Source organism: Stegodyphus dumicola, chromosome 8 (assembly GCF_044657685.1).
Source record: "Stegodyphus dumicola isolate Sdum_Otavi_A_Nest chromosome 8, ASM4465768v1".
Classification (NCBI taxonomy): domain Eukaryota; kingdom Metazoa; phylum Arthropoda; class Arachnida; order Araneae; family Eresidae; genus Stegodyphus; species Stegodyphus dumicola.
In genome coordinates this window covers 191783713-191797971 of record NC_140775.1, presented here as the reverse complement: position 1 = coordinate 191797971, position 14259 = coordinate 191783713, and the positions used below count along the sequence as shown (strand labels likewise).

The following is a 14259-nucleotide window of genomic DNA, read 5'->3' as shown; positions in this document are numbered from 1 at the left end:
AGGCATTCAAAATTACAACTAAGTACTAAGAGAATTCTCTATCTTCAAACTATAAGACTGATTTTACTGTACGCAGCACCAGCATGAGCCGCTACAGCCAGATCAAATCGGCAGATTTTGCAAAGATTGCAAAATAAATTTCTTAGAACTATTACAGACTCACCGTGGTTTGTAACACACGTAAGAAACAGTACAATAAATACATCGTGGAATGAAAATCCAACCATTAGATAGCGAGATCTTAATTGCTTCACATAATTTCTACACCAAATGCGATAATCACGAAAATGAAGCTGTGCATAGCATAGGAGATTATGACTACTTCAACTACTACGCCCACGATATTGTGTTGGCTTCAAGACAGGGAGGAAGGAAGACACTACAGCCGTAGCACCTACGAAGAGAAAGTTATGCCAAAGTTTTTATACTACAGATGTGCAAATTGGCTTTTACGATGTGAATGTTATGTTTCAGATATGTTAAATCGCTATTTTACCCAAGTTATGCCACTGTTACATAATGCCACATTGGATGTGATTCAGCACTTCAAGTGCACAGGTTTGTTACAAGATTTGGATTTATTTTTTCACTTTTAGGATACCCACTTAGAACACATATAGATACGTAAAGACTTTAGGGTCGTATACCTATTAAATAAGCGATGACCTATGACCTATGACTCAACGGTCTTCTACATTCGAGATTTGTGTGGAGAACTTTTTTTTTTTCCCCCTCCGGAATATTTTCCGGACGATATTGATTTCGTTTACGGAAAACAGGGAGATCTAGTACTTAAATTTGATGCAAAAATTCTAATATTGTGTAAAAGGCCCTAGGATAACATGAGAAATAACTGTTCAAAGCAATAATTCCTCTAAATGCCACTAGTGGATGTAAGTTCTAAGCGCTATAATCTCGATGAAAAGGTTAACTGCATAAGTACTTTTGTGCTTTTCCCCATGTGCGAGTTGGGTTTCCCATGCGAATCAGAAAATTCCCCCTAAAAAGCATACTTTCTTTAGTAGATTTCATGCGTTTCCTCAAGATTAATGAATCAAAACGATCAAAATCACTGATTAACTTAAATTCTTCTGCTAATTAATAACATTATTTTTAGCCCAAAGGGGCAATTTGCCCAGAAGGCCGATTAATTTCGTTTTGTCATTTTGAGTTGGGTTCACTGTAAACGGAGTTTTAATTTTCCTTTTCAAATTGTTACCGCCAAATATTAGAACCCTACATTACATTAAAAAATTTAAATAATGAAGAGTCTGCATGAATGTATGTATGTTTCTAACATTGTGAAAAAACGACGGTACATAAAGGCAGGAAATTCTGAATAACGTAGTCCTCCACTCTAATGTGGGCATCTGGAAGCTGAATTTCGGAATTTCGAGTTACTTTTATTATCTGTTTCATATTTTGTAACATTTTAACAAATATTTGATTAACAAACTCAACGGTTTTGAAGCCAGCAATAGCAGCACTGTACGGGGGAAAAAAACACTTATCTCCAGCGCGCGGAACTTTGTATCGGAAATTCTAAAGGTATGCTCTTTTTAAATTATTCTGTGATATTGCTATTGAGTTGAATTTTATGGTTTAAGTGTGAAGAACATGACATTTAATAAATAAACGTAATGCAGAAGACGTTAGAGACACGCCCCTTTGGGCGTAATATAAAAATCTGAAAGGTTTTTATTATTATTATTATTATTATTATTACTTCAATCAATATTTTTCTTTCGTTGAATTTTATGTACATAAATCTCACACAGTACATGAAACTTTTGTTTCAATAAGCGTAGATTTAATACTAAGTTCTACTAAAACTATTAGGTTATTTCCCACCTCCAGTCTAATTATTAGTCCATGCTTCAAAAAGCTGGTCTTTTTAACGCTTTTTTCACTGCAGTTTTTGAAATGTTATTTACAACAATAAAACTAACTAAATGCATTATATTATTTTAATTAAATTTTTTTTATAAACATCATGGAAGAATATCTTCTCGCAAGATCTTACAATATGTAATCTTCATATGACAAGTCTTGGAATCAATTGCAACTCTCTAAGATTTTTTGTTTTTTCATATTCACCAAGCCTTTTGCTTAAGATGTTCAGTAAAAGAGGTAGCATTGACAGAATTAAACTGTTACACAGTGCTAATTTAAAATAAGAGCGATTTAATTGTTTTCACTATGACCGTAATTTAAAGGTTTCAGATAAATAAATAAATAAATAAAAGAAAATCTGAAAGATTTCAGTTTTTAAATTACGTCCAAAGAGGCGTTTATTTTTTAAAATTTTTTTTAATTAATTAATTAATTATTTTTATTTTTATTTTATTTATTTATTTATTTATTTTTTTAACATTTTGTGTGTTTCCTTTCTTTTTTAAATATCATGTTCTTCGCGCTGAAACCATACAATTCAGTTCAACAGCAATATCGCAATGCATGTCTTTAAAATTTCCGATAAGCAGTCTCGCGGGCTGGAGATAAAAGTGCTTTTTCTGTACAAAGTTGCCATTGCTCGCTTTGAAATCCTTGAGGTTAATCAAAAATTAGTTACAAAGTATGAAATCAATTGTGAAACAAATTTCAAATTTGGGCTTGCAGATGCCCATAGTAGCAGAAGGATTACGTTATTAAAAATTGGATGGGACCGTTGTTTTATCACAATGCGAGAAAATTACATGCATACATTTATGCAGATACTTCATTATTTAATTTCTTTAAATATAATACAGGGCGATAATATTTGATGGCAACAATTTGAAAAGTAAAACAACACTTGTAGTGAATCAACGCAAAATGCCAAAACGAAATTTTTCTGGGCAAATTGCCCCTTTGGACTAATAAAGTTTATTAGATATTTTCTCCTTCCTTCCAGCATCCCTTCGTGGTGTAATGGTAGCACACTCGGCGCATATTCCAGAGGTCCAGGTTCGAGTCCTGGTATTGTTCATTTTTTTATCTCTCCTGCTTCAAAAGTAATTCTACAAGTTACCAGATAGAAAACGTTAAAATTTGTAACATGACTTTCGCAGTCGTTGGTAAACCTAAAAGTGTTAACGTCATTAGTTCGGGTCTGACTCAGTGGACATACATTTGCCATCGAAATTAAAGGATAATGATAAAAAAAAAGTGCTTTTCAAGCTAATGTTGCAACCAATGCCCAATTCTGCAATTATTTGTGTGAATTAAATGCATTTGAGTGCAAAATTGCGATTCCGCGCATTCGTCAGCGCCGGGAATGTGCGCATTCCGTGACTGATAATGTGGTGCGCAATAGACAAATGTTGGAATTCCGGTCTGTAGTCAAAGAATCTGTAAGAATCTCCTTAGAGATTCTTTGCTGTAGTGTCGTTTAAAGTGAATGTAGTTTCTGAGAGCGATCAGCATTCAGTAGTTATGGCTGAAAAGCATTATTTAAAGAGGGAAAAAGAATCCTTCATTCCTCCCACAACGTATTGAGAGAGTAACTAACTACCTACAGGTCGAATCACCGCCCAGAGGGTGGAATCGAACCACTCTGACTCTCGTCAGCTACGGGTTTGAAGCCCGCACACCGGACCACCGATGATCATCTGGGCGGTTAAAGTGTGTACGATGATAGATATATATAGGTTTGTTTTAGTAAATTATAACAAAATTGGTGGTTTTTGTTTTTTAAATAAGTATTCTAGAAAATATACGTGAAGCGTTAGAAATTTTTTTTTGTCATTTCTACAGGTAAAATTAATGCTGTAGTAAAAAGAATTCCAGACTTACCCTTTATTAATAATACTTCCCTTAAATCCTTGAAAAATTACTACCTCTATGTCAGTTTGAAGGTTAGGGCATAATATATTTTTTATCTTTTTACCACCATTTGTAAATAAGCTCATTTCTTTATCTTATTCCGATACTTTTTATCTTGTTCTTTTTTATTCATTCCTATACATATATTACGCCATAAATCAGAGTTGTTATTTTTCAATTATTGCAGTGTTTAATTAAACTCGAATACTCTTGTGGTCTTTAGAGTTTTTATACATTACTAGATGTGAGATATACTATATAGAAGCTATACGGATTAGTTTAATTTGACATTAACAGGAAATATATTTTCTAAAGCGTGATGTTTCTATGCTTCGCGATAACGAAACTGAACTCGTATTCTTAAACCCTTTTGACCCCAAATGGCAAATCCTTTTGACATTGCCTAAATAACAAATTTGGATGGCGGAAGAGTCGAAACAGTTCAACAACAAAAAATAGATAAGAAAACAAAGCCACAAGAGAAAAGCTCTTTAATAAAAACTGCAGTTTTTCTTCTTTCTCGTACAGCTTTCGCATACAGTTTACTATATATCTGTCAGAGAAAGTTGATACTATGAAGGTTTAGTCAATTGGTATTAATTACTGATTGATAAAACTAGCAGAGTATTTTTAACATACTGCGAGTGCGTTGATTTTTCCAGAATTCTCACAAAAGTGTTAGTCTGTTCTCATGAATGGGTGGAGTTATGATATGAAACCACACCCACAATTTCAGAAACCTCAGCTACACCCAAGGAGGTCAGTTCTAACAAGGCCAACTTACACTCAAGGCCTGCCAGTGTGAAAATATTCTTTTGTGTTTTCGGTTGCCTCTGTGAAATTTCTACTGACCGCAGGAGGGCGCTACAATTCCGCTACGCTTTGCGACGTTAACAATGAGCAGAATGTACCCGAGACAAATAATTGTCTTGTTATATGCAAAATTTAAAAACGATTAATCTGTAGTAGTCAGAAATTATACACTTCTTTTTATTAAAAATATTTTTATTTAGAAAGGAAGCATGAAATTTCAAGTTATCCGATTTTTCTTTTTTCATATATAACCGTCGGATGCTTGATTCTGGTTTTAATTCCTTCTTGCATCTAGATATACGCTATTTTTAATTGTACTTATTAGAGTTACCTATTCTAATTTAAGAGTAATTTAGAGCACATGTATTACTTTAAAATTATTTATAGAGTATGAAGTTAGCAGGTAGCTTCAGAACATAAACTATTTCAGCGCAAATTTCTCATCGTATTAATATTAGTTGTGCTGTGCAACAAAATAATTTGGAGCCACTATTAAATATGTAATTAAGAAATGATGGAAGTAAATTTGTTAATACATAAGAGAAAAAGTATTTCTAAAAGAAATTTGGTTTTAGGTACTGAAAATTTTGCTGTTTTTTAATTAATATAAAATACATTTTTCGGAAATATTAAATTATTATTATTATTTTTAAATAGTGCAGATTTAGAGCTCTGAAGAGAAAACGTGACACTATTGATATTCGAAATAATACCAAGCATTTCAATATCACCTACAGCATATAATAATAACATGTATGACATTAATCACAATGAATCATATACTCCCTCTGTCCCAAATTAGTTGCTACATTTGAGTACTGATTATTGATACTGAAAATTTTATGATTTTGTTTGCACATTTTCCAGAAATTTCTGGGTGGTACGTAATCAATCAACATCAACTTTACATACCAAGCATTTCCTCCTTAAATCAGTATCAAAATAATTTCAAAAATCCAGCTTTGGCACACCCTTAAGCCACGCCCCCTTTCATACGGACTCTTCCATAAGTAATCGCTTAAAATCTTCAGGCTAATTGAATGTCAATTCAATTATCTGTCTTGTCTATACGAGCCAGTTCGCCTTAGAATTTCTTCTACAATAGCATCCCTCAGCATAGGCAGACAGCACTCGAGGCCATAATCACATAAACACGATCTTTCTGAAATACGGGCGGTATAGTCCTTTCAAAATGGGGCGTGGCTTAAGAGCGTGCGAACCCTCTAAATTTGCGTGGACAAAATTGTCCTAAAATAAGTGCTACATTTGTGGAAAGTAAAAACTGAGAATGAAAACCTAGTATGCAAGCATTACAGTCCTTGTAGTACGCCTTATAATTTTACTGATGTCCATGTACTAAACTGCATCGAAAGTTTTTATGACTCCACCTACTTGAAATGTAGCAGCATTTGAGACAAAACTTTCAACCGAAGTGTAGCAACTAGTTTGGGACGAAGGGAAAAAACAATTTTGAGACTGCTAATTTCAATATCATTAACAGCATATTTTAAAAAATAAAACTATATTCCCTAAAACAAAAAGTATTACATCTATTAATTATTTATATCTATGGATTCGACATGAATCCCTATTACTTCAAGTGCAACCACAAAACACTCATCCAGGTAGACAGAAATTTATGTACAGCATCACACTAATTAAAATCAGATATGCGCTTTAAAATTTTGAAGCTAGTACAGACAGCATTCAAATGTTTCTGGATCAAAGATAACGAATATGGGAGCTAAAAAGTAATAAATTTCGTAAAAAAGCTAACGCAATTAGCATTTCTTATAAAATATATACGTGGATGCATTCTTAAATTTTAATTGCATTAAATTAATATATATATATATATATGTGAAAGGTTAAAATATCATTTATGCAGAAAACAGAGATTATCTCCAGAATGATAAAAAAATATTATGATAATTTTATTTCAGGAAGACGAAAACATAACATGAAGCTGAACACACGTACTTACACATATTAAGAAGCTTGTTTATATTCAAAAGCAGCGAAAAAACGTAAGAAAAGAATTTTAAAGCTTTAAAATTTTACGTAATGATTGCTTTTGTTTAAGAAATTTTGTATTTGTATTAAATCTGTATTGCATGAAACAGATAGAAATGCTTCCAACAGTTATATGTTGCGAATAATTATTTAAATACAATCGTATAATTTTTTTAAAAGGAAGAAAACTTTGCCGTATAGCACGCAACGATATATCATTCTACGTTACTATTAGTTACAGCGGAACTTTTTGTCAATAACGAGCCAGATTACAAATAGAGAACGTGTAGCAGAATGCGAGCGCCACCTAGTGATGAATTTTGCGAAAGCCACTGAAAACTGGGAACCGGAATTTCGTTCAGTCTGGCAGGCCTTGAGTAGAAGTTGGCCTTGGTTCTAACCTCCTTAACTACACCCATTGTTACTTGAAATTATTCAAAAGATTTACCGTATTCTACTTAAAAAATATTTACCGTAAAATTTCTTCAATGTTTGCAAAAACATATTTTTGGTGCTATATTAGCTAATCCATCAAGATTCAACTTCAAATGAAAGTTAATATCCAATTTTAATTTTGCTAACACCGGAAAGAAAATGAATATTTCATATTATTTTATGCATCTTTTCTCTTAAAAATTCTTAAATCTTTCCCGTGTTAATTGAATGTGATGAATTCCAATAAATAAATAAGTAATAAAAATAATAAGTTTATGGAATATAAAGAAAGAATTGCACCACCGAATTTAAACAATAAATTCCTTAAGCTCAGTGTAAAATTTCGTCAGATTGTGTTGCTGAGCCCGGAAAGTTAACTGAGGATGAAGTAATTAAAAAAGCATCCGTATCCTTTTCCTAGTGACTGGTCTTCAATCCTGAAAAAGGACTTTTACCAGTACCAGTTTCGTGCCCTAATAAGATATCCTAAATGAGAAATACTGATTCAGAAGTCAAACAACAACTGATTTAAAAAGGTAAAGCGTTAAAGTAATCATAGCAAATCATTTTAATATTAGAGTAACTTCCTAACTGATACAAAGCTCACTCACCCTCAAGGCCAGCTTTAGGCATTTTGGCCCTCGTATAATCTCTGCGAATTCTAAATTCTAGCACCCGATTCTTTTCTAAATTCTAAAAATGCTGCTGCCCACCCTCTTAAATTTTGCTGCTCAATTCGTCTCTAAATTCCAACAATTTTGTTACCTATTGCCCAATCTTTGGTTTGATTTTGTTGGTTGTGAAACTAACAAATACCATAGGATTATAAGAACCATTCTAAGAAAATGTGATTTTCCTCGTCGATTCTCACAACTGAAAGAGGACAGAGATAGCGCATTCCCCATCTTCATTTCCATGAAAGTCTTGGAATTTGATCCGCCTTTTTGTGACTTTTTAACTTACCACGCCTCTTACTTAAGATATTAACTAGAAAGTTAATACTGAGGGAACTAAGCTTTTATATTGCATTGTTAACTTAGAAAAGATTGTTAACTTTTTTACCAAGGACCTAGCTTGAATTTCTGCAAAAACTGAATCTGCATCCTCAAAAGAGACTAGTACTTCCAAACTGGTTACATCTAGTTTGATTTCTAAGCCCCGCCTACTAACAAATGTATACTTCTTAGCGCGGAACATTTGTAACAGACAAATACAAAATTATAAAACTTCAGACTTGATGCTAAGATAATTTTTTCAACCAGGTTGATAAACCTGTAACAAATCGTAAGAACAAAAATCAAATACCAAACTTCAAACAGCTTGTATTTCGTTTAATTACTAATTCTATTAATTAAAAAAAAAATGTTACTGCTCTTTTTTAGTATATTATCAATTGTAGTTTACTTTAAACATTTTGGGTGTAAAAGCAAAGTTGAATGTTTCCGTGAAATTTGTATATGTTTAATTTTTGAGTATTTGATGTTACACATCGCGCATCGAGATTGCACAAAATTTCCTATTAATGTAATGTATGTAATACATTTCTGATTAGGAATTTGATATTCAAGTTAATAGCAATTAAGATGACTTTTTATAATTTTAGACTAAAAATTTCATTGTTAATTCACTTTTCGTTTTTTCTAAATTTTCTGAGTTGGAGTTTTTACACACTCAACTATTTGGAATTTTCACTTCTCCGGCATTTAGAATTTCTCGATCTTTACGAATTGTCGAACTTTTGTAACAAATGTTATGGAATTTTTGTAAATATTTGTTTTAATAAATTGATGATGATAGATCTATCCTCTCATCTGGTGGAAGCAGATGTTTTTAGCTGTCTCGTGAAACTGCTCACGTGGCATTGATTTCTTCCATCCGCTCTTTGGATTTTGGGTGGACTTTGAAGTTTTCTTTCTGTTTCAGTCGTGTTTATTTAACATGTCCACGGAGACGAAGTGTACAGTTATTAAAGACAATTCTGGACTAACGAGCAAGAAACAATTTACTCCCACGAATTCATATTCTCGCAGTGAAAAAAATGACGATTCATCGTTCCAACATCTAATTTTCAGTAGCCAGTTCCCTTACTGAAGTTGAATCTCTTCTACAAAAAAATAATAATGAAATTGCCTTGCACATCGAAATACCGATGCTCCAGAGACTTTCCTTAACAGTTAAAAACACCTGCTTCAGATTTAGGCAATCCGCCTTCTACGTGGCAATGAGCGAAAGGAATTTCTTCAGCGTGTCAATGTAGCTGAAGTAATGTTCGAAGCTTTAACCAAAGGCTTTCAGCCAGCAATTCGCAGCGCCAAACGCATCAGAACTGCACCTGTAATTACTGCAGATGGATTTAGGCAGATTACTAGCGATATCAGTACTATGCAGTTAGCTACAGAAATCATATTTGAGCAGAGTACTACCTATCCGGTACTGATTCGGAATGAGGCACAGTGATACCTTTCTCTCTCCCACCAGTTTCTTCTCTCGTAGAGAAACCCTTTGTTTGGCATTCCACATAACACTGACCCCAACTAAACTGGTAAACTAAGCGGAACTGGTAGCAGCAGCGAATGCTGTAAACCAGTATACAGTGTCTCACAAAAAAGATGGGACACTTGTGCTTTACAAAAGGAAACTGTAGTAAAATAAATTAAAAAAACATGTAAAAATTTTTTGTGGTTGTGTTTCATACTTAAATTTAGTAACAATTATTACATAACATACATTTTCTCAAAATATTAAAATATTAATTTAATAAAAATTGTTAAAATTAATTTGGGATATCCACGTTGCTAGTTTAAAGCAGGCGTCAGATTACTTCCTGTTACCCCCCTCCCAACCTACGAGGATCGCGTCGGCGAGGAATCACACAAAGAAATGGCCTAGCCAGTGGCGTAGCGAGCATAATTGGCGCCCGGGGCAAAATACCTTTTTGGCGCCTCCCCTCTCCCGAAAGAAACACAGTAATATGATGAAAATCTTGTTTGGAGACCATATAGCTCCCCTCTGCGAGCAGCGCCCGGGGCATCATACACCCCCTTGCCCCCCTCGCTACGCCACTGGGCCTAGCCCTTCTTTTCAATCCCGCAGAAACACGGCAAGAGCAGTACCCGTATGTACAATTCGAAATGCATGTAGAAAAACAAGGTTCACATGACAGCGTTTCCCCCCCCAAAAAAATACGCATTATTCCTACTATAGTGGTTTCGCTAAAGAAACTATTGTTTCGACATGCTAATTCTATCGAAACATCTTCAAAAGGAAATAACTAATAAAAAAAGTTTACCAAATATAAGTGCAGAAAAGGTATTTAATTAGCTTGATTAATTGAAATGAAAACTGGAGATTTAATTAGCGTATTATTAGTTTTCTTACATTCAAAAAAAAAAAAAATGCAAAATTTTGGTAGCATGGTTTAGTCAGTTTTTTCTTGATAACTGAAGTCATTTTTCCTACAGGTTATATAAAACGACCAGGTGTAATTTTGAATTTGGTAAGTAACGTAGAATTTTAAGATCGGTAATGAAAGGAGTTTTTCCAAAAGAGACCATTCTACTTGCATCAACTGACAGACGATTTCTGGCTCGTTCATTGGTAACTACAATTCGAAATGCATGCAGGAAGCAAGGTTATCATGGGCGTGTTGCGAGATGAAAAATCTCTGAGTGAGAACAGTCGTGAGTGAGAACAGACGATTATGCTTCATAAAAAAAATATGTGAATGAAAGCCTAGAGTTCTGGAGAACATTAGTTTTACAGATGGAAATGAATTAAGTATTTTTGGATCGAACGGTAGGGTAATGGTGTGGAGAGAACGAAATACAGAAATGCATCCAAGAAATTTACCCCCAACAATGAGCATGGAGATGCAGGCGTGTTCGTTTGTGGTTGTACGAGTGCTTCCGAAATCGGTAATTTAGTCATCATAAATGGTATTATGAATCATTTTCTATTTTGAAAAATAATTTACAGTCAAACAAGGTGTTACACATCATCACCGATGCACCGTACTACGTAAGAAATAAGATTCTCCACTCTGACCTGAATATGGAAACCATTTTGGACTTTATTTCCAGAATGAAAGAAAATTTCTCCAATCAATCCACTTGTAATAATCCTGCCAATTTTGCAGACATCCTAGCAGAAGACAAGAGATACCGCCCATCTCCCAAAATAAGATCACTAACCAATCCAGGTAGTGATTTTATCTTGGAAGGTACAATCCAGGAGTACCTCCCTCTTTGAACACACTTACTTCCAGAACTAGTAGTACTTACACTAGTAGCGTACTTCTAGAAGCAAGGTGCTTCACTTTCCTTCAGATGCACTTCTACGAGAGAAAATCACACTACAGAATCACAACTGTCAGGCCCAACTTGGGATACATCAAGAAACTGGCAAGTACAGGTCACCTGCTGAAAACCAGTATAACCCTAAAGTTCTAATTTACAGTCCAGTAAGACAGAAATTAGTTTGGTTAGTGAATATGTTTTCATGTATGATAATAACCCCAAGCACACAGCGCTAAATACGCAGCTGTGGATATTATATACCATCCCAAATTTCATGAAATTTCCTCCTCAGTCACCCGACATCAATCCTATTGAGCATTTATGGGAAACTCGATAAAAATATTAGATCCAGGCACATTCTAATAAAAATAACTTACTAATAGCTCTTAAACTAGAATGGCAGTCCATATCTAAGTCAGTAGCAGCAAATTTGATTGAATCAATGCCAAGGAGACTCGAAGCTGTTATTTACGCTAAAGGGTATTCTACAAGGTATTAATTTAAATATATTTATAAAAATATGCAATATTATGCATAATATACGAATACTTTTTACATCACAAGATGATTTTCTTTTTGATAAATGTTAGCATGTTTTAAGCATGCATTTATTTTCATGTAAATTTCCTATGGAAATATTCAAGTATATTTCATTATGCATTTTTAAATACTTATTGTGGAATATATAATTTTTACCGACGAGGCACTTTTAGATCACAACACTTCCTGTATGAATATTTTCTACACTAACTATAGTACAAAAGGCTGCTTGGTGGGGCAGATTTCAGAAGAGGATGGTAAATTTGTTTGAGGAATTTGTAAATTAAAAAAAGTATAATAAGCAAAAATTTGTTTGAGGAAAATTCTGGAAAAGGCCTTAATTAGCGTATGAAGAACAACAAATTGTAGTTAGAAAATCGACATCTGCACCTGATCTAGCTAGATCTACTGATGACTTTAATGCCATCTTGAAATAGGTATCCATTCCATAGTTTGAACTTCCACCCAGTTTAATGAAGAAGACTGCTGGGAAGAATAGGTATCTGTATTCCAAAGTATTGCTGAATAGCTTTTGACGCAGCTGGCGAAAGGGCTGTAAACTACAAATAAAGAGTTCTTATCGATGCGGCGTATGAGTTCAAGACGGGTCATGTCGTCTTACTTCAGCACATGTGGAAACTTGAGAAAGTTGTAGACATTTATACAGGAACAGACGGAAATGTCAGCAGTTGCATTTTCGTCCACTGTCAGGTCAAGTGCAGAAGGCCAGTCAAGAAGATTCAATTATTCACCGCTCTTCCTTGAGACAATTCTATTAATTCCTTGTGCAGAACCGTTTCTTGAGATATTTAACCTAGAACATTTCAGCTTTATATAATTCTGATTCCATCAAGAAACCTTTTAGAATTCAGTCGGATATTGTCAGCAAACATCTTTATCCATGTTATTTACTCGAATAACCCTGTGCATACTACACCCTGTGAACCAAGTGTGAAAGAATTGGTACTTTGCGATCTCATAAATATTACCCAGATTTCGATGATCATTTTGTTTCGTATAATATCTTTATATGAATTGTTACTTTAGCCTGACTGCATTTACTCTACACTTCAGATTTGATTCATATCGCTTTAACTCCCATAAGGCATTTTAATTGCTTAGAAATTCATTCTCATTCAATTATCACACTACTTACGCACACCATTGAAGAGCTTGGCTGAAGAAACGTTCTTCCTTGAACTACGAATCCGAAAATGCTATCAGCGGCAATTTAATCTCCTGCTTAATTTTACCGCTTTCGGATATAAAATCTCGCACAAACACATCAAACACGTGTATGTGCTCCAATATCTGACAATTGAAATCCTTTGGAAAGTGCCACTCGTTTTACCGATTTCGTTGGTACTGCTATTCGCCCATTTCTGATTTCATTTGTAACAAGAGCTTTAAGTGCAATATGCAACGTCGGATTAAATCTATTCTGTGGATTCAAACGAACTACGCCGTAAACCGAAGAAGATGAACTTTTATCCCCAAATCCATCTATTTCAACAGTCTCCTGTCTAACTACTTCTAGTGCTAATACATACGCAATTTCCTTTTTAACGGCAGATCCAGAATCGTAAAATTCTCGCCAATTCTTGTTTTCGACCTGATTTTAAAATAAGCATTACTATCTGTCGTAAAATGTTTTGCCTTCGTGAAAAATTTTAATTAGAAACTGAATTTGACACCCTCAGATTCGGGTGTGGCCTCACTCTTCTTAACTGCTCTGTCGCAAATTATGTAATTACGTCGCTCGTTGCAGGTGTTTCAAGTATCCAGTGCAGGATTTACGTATAAGTTTAGCCCCCCCTAAAAAATCCTCTAGATATTCGAAAATCATATTTGGCTGATATAATATTTGGACTTATAAACGGCCCCATATCTCAAATAGCTTATGGCCTCATCAAGTCCCTGGAAGTGTCTTTGAGCCCACACTGTTTGGTGACATGTCCGAGTTTCAGACAACAAAACATAATCCTTGCAATTTTGCTTCTCGCCTTCTATCTGGAATTGCCGATTTTCTAAATTCTTAACTCTAAAAAAATACAACCATTTTGCAATGGATTGCTGCTAAGGGGAATGCAGGTGCACTTCTCGCATTTCCCTTAGAAAGCGTAATTTTGTTCGAAGGTTTCCCTCCCAACTACACTATTAACGTTTGTAGGTAAAATCCTAGTATACGGTGCAGCCTTGGCGCGATTTTGAAAATTATCGCCAACACCAAAAATGACCCAAAGAACGTCTGTGTATATACTATACATTATATACTATCACTATATACATAGTATATAATATATTCTTTGAAGTATATAATACATAGTATACATAGTATATAATATATTCTTAACTATAT

The 14259-nt window shown here is 34.2% G+C and overlaps 1 non-coding gene across 1 annotated transcript; it reads right to left on the bottom strand.

Annotated features, from left to right (window-relative positions):
- Positions 1-3509: 3509 nt before the first annotated feature.
- On the bottom strand, positions 3510-3596 carry TRNASTOP-UCA (transfer RNA opal suppressor (anticodon UCA)). Its single transcript has one exon. It is a non-coding gene; the product is annotated as a tRNA-Sec (tRNA).
- Between the last annotated feature and the right edge of the window lie 10663 nt (positions 3597-14259).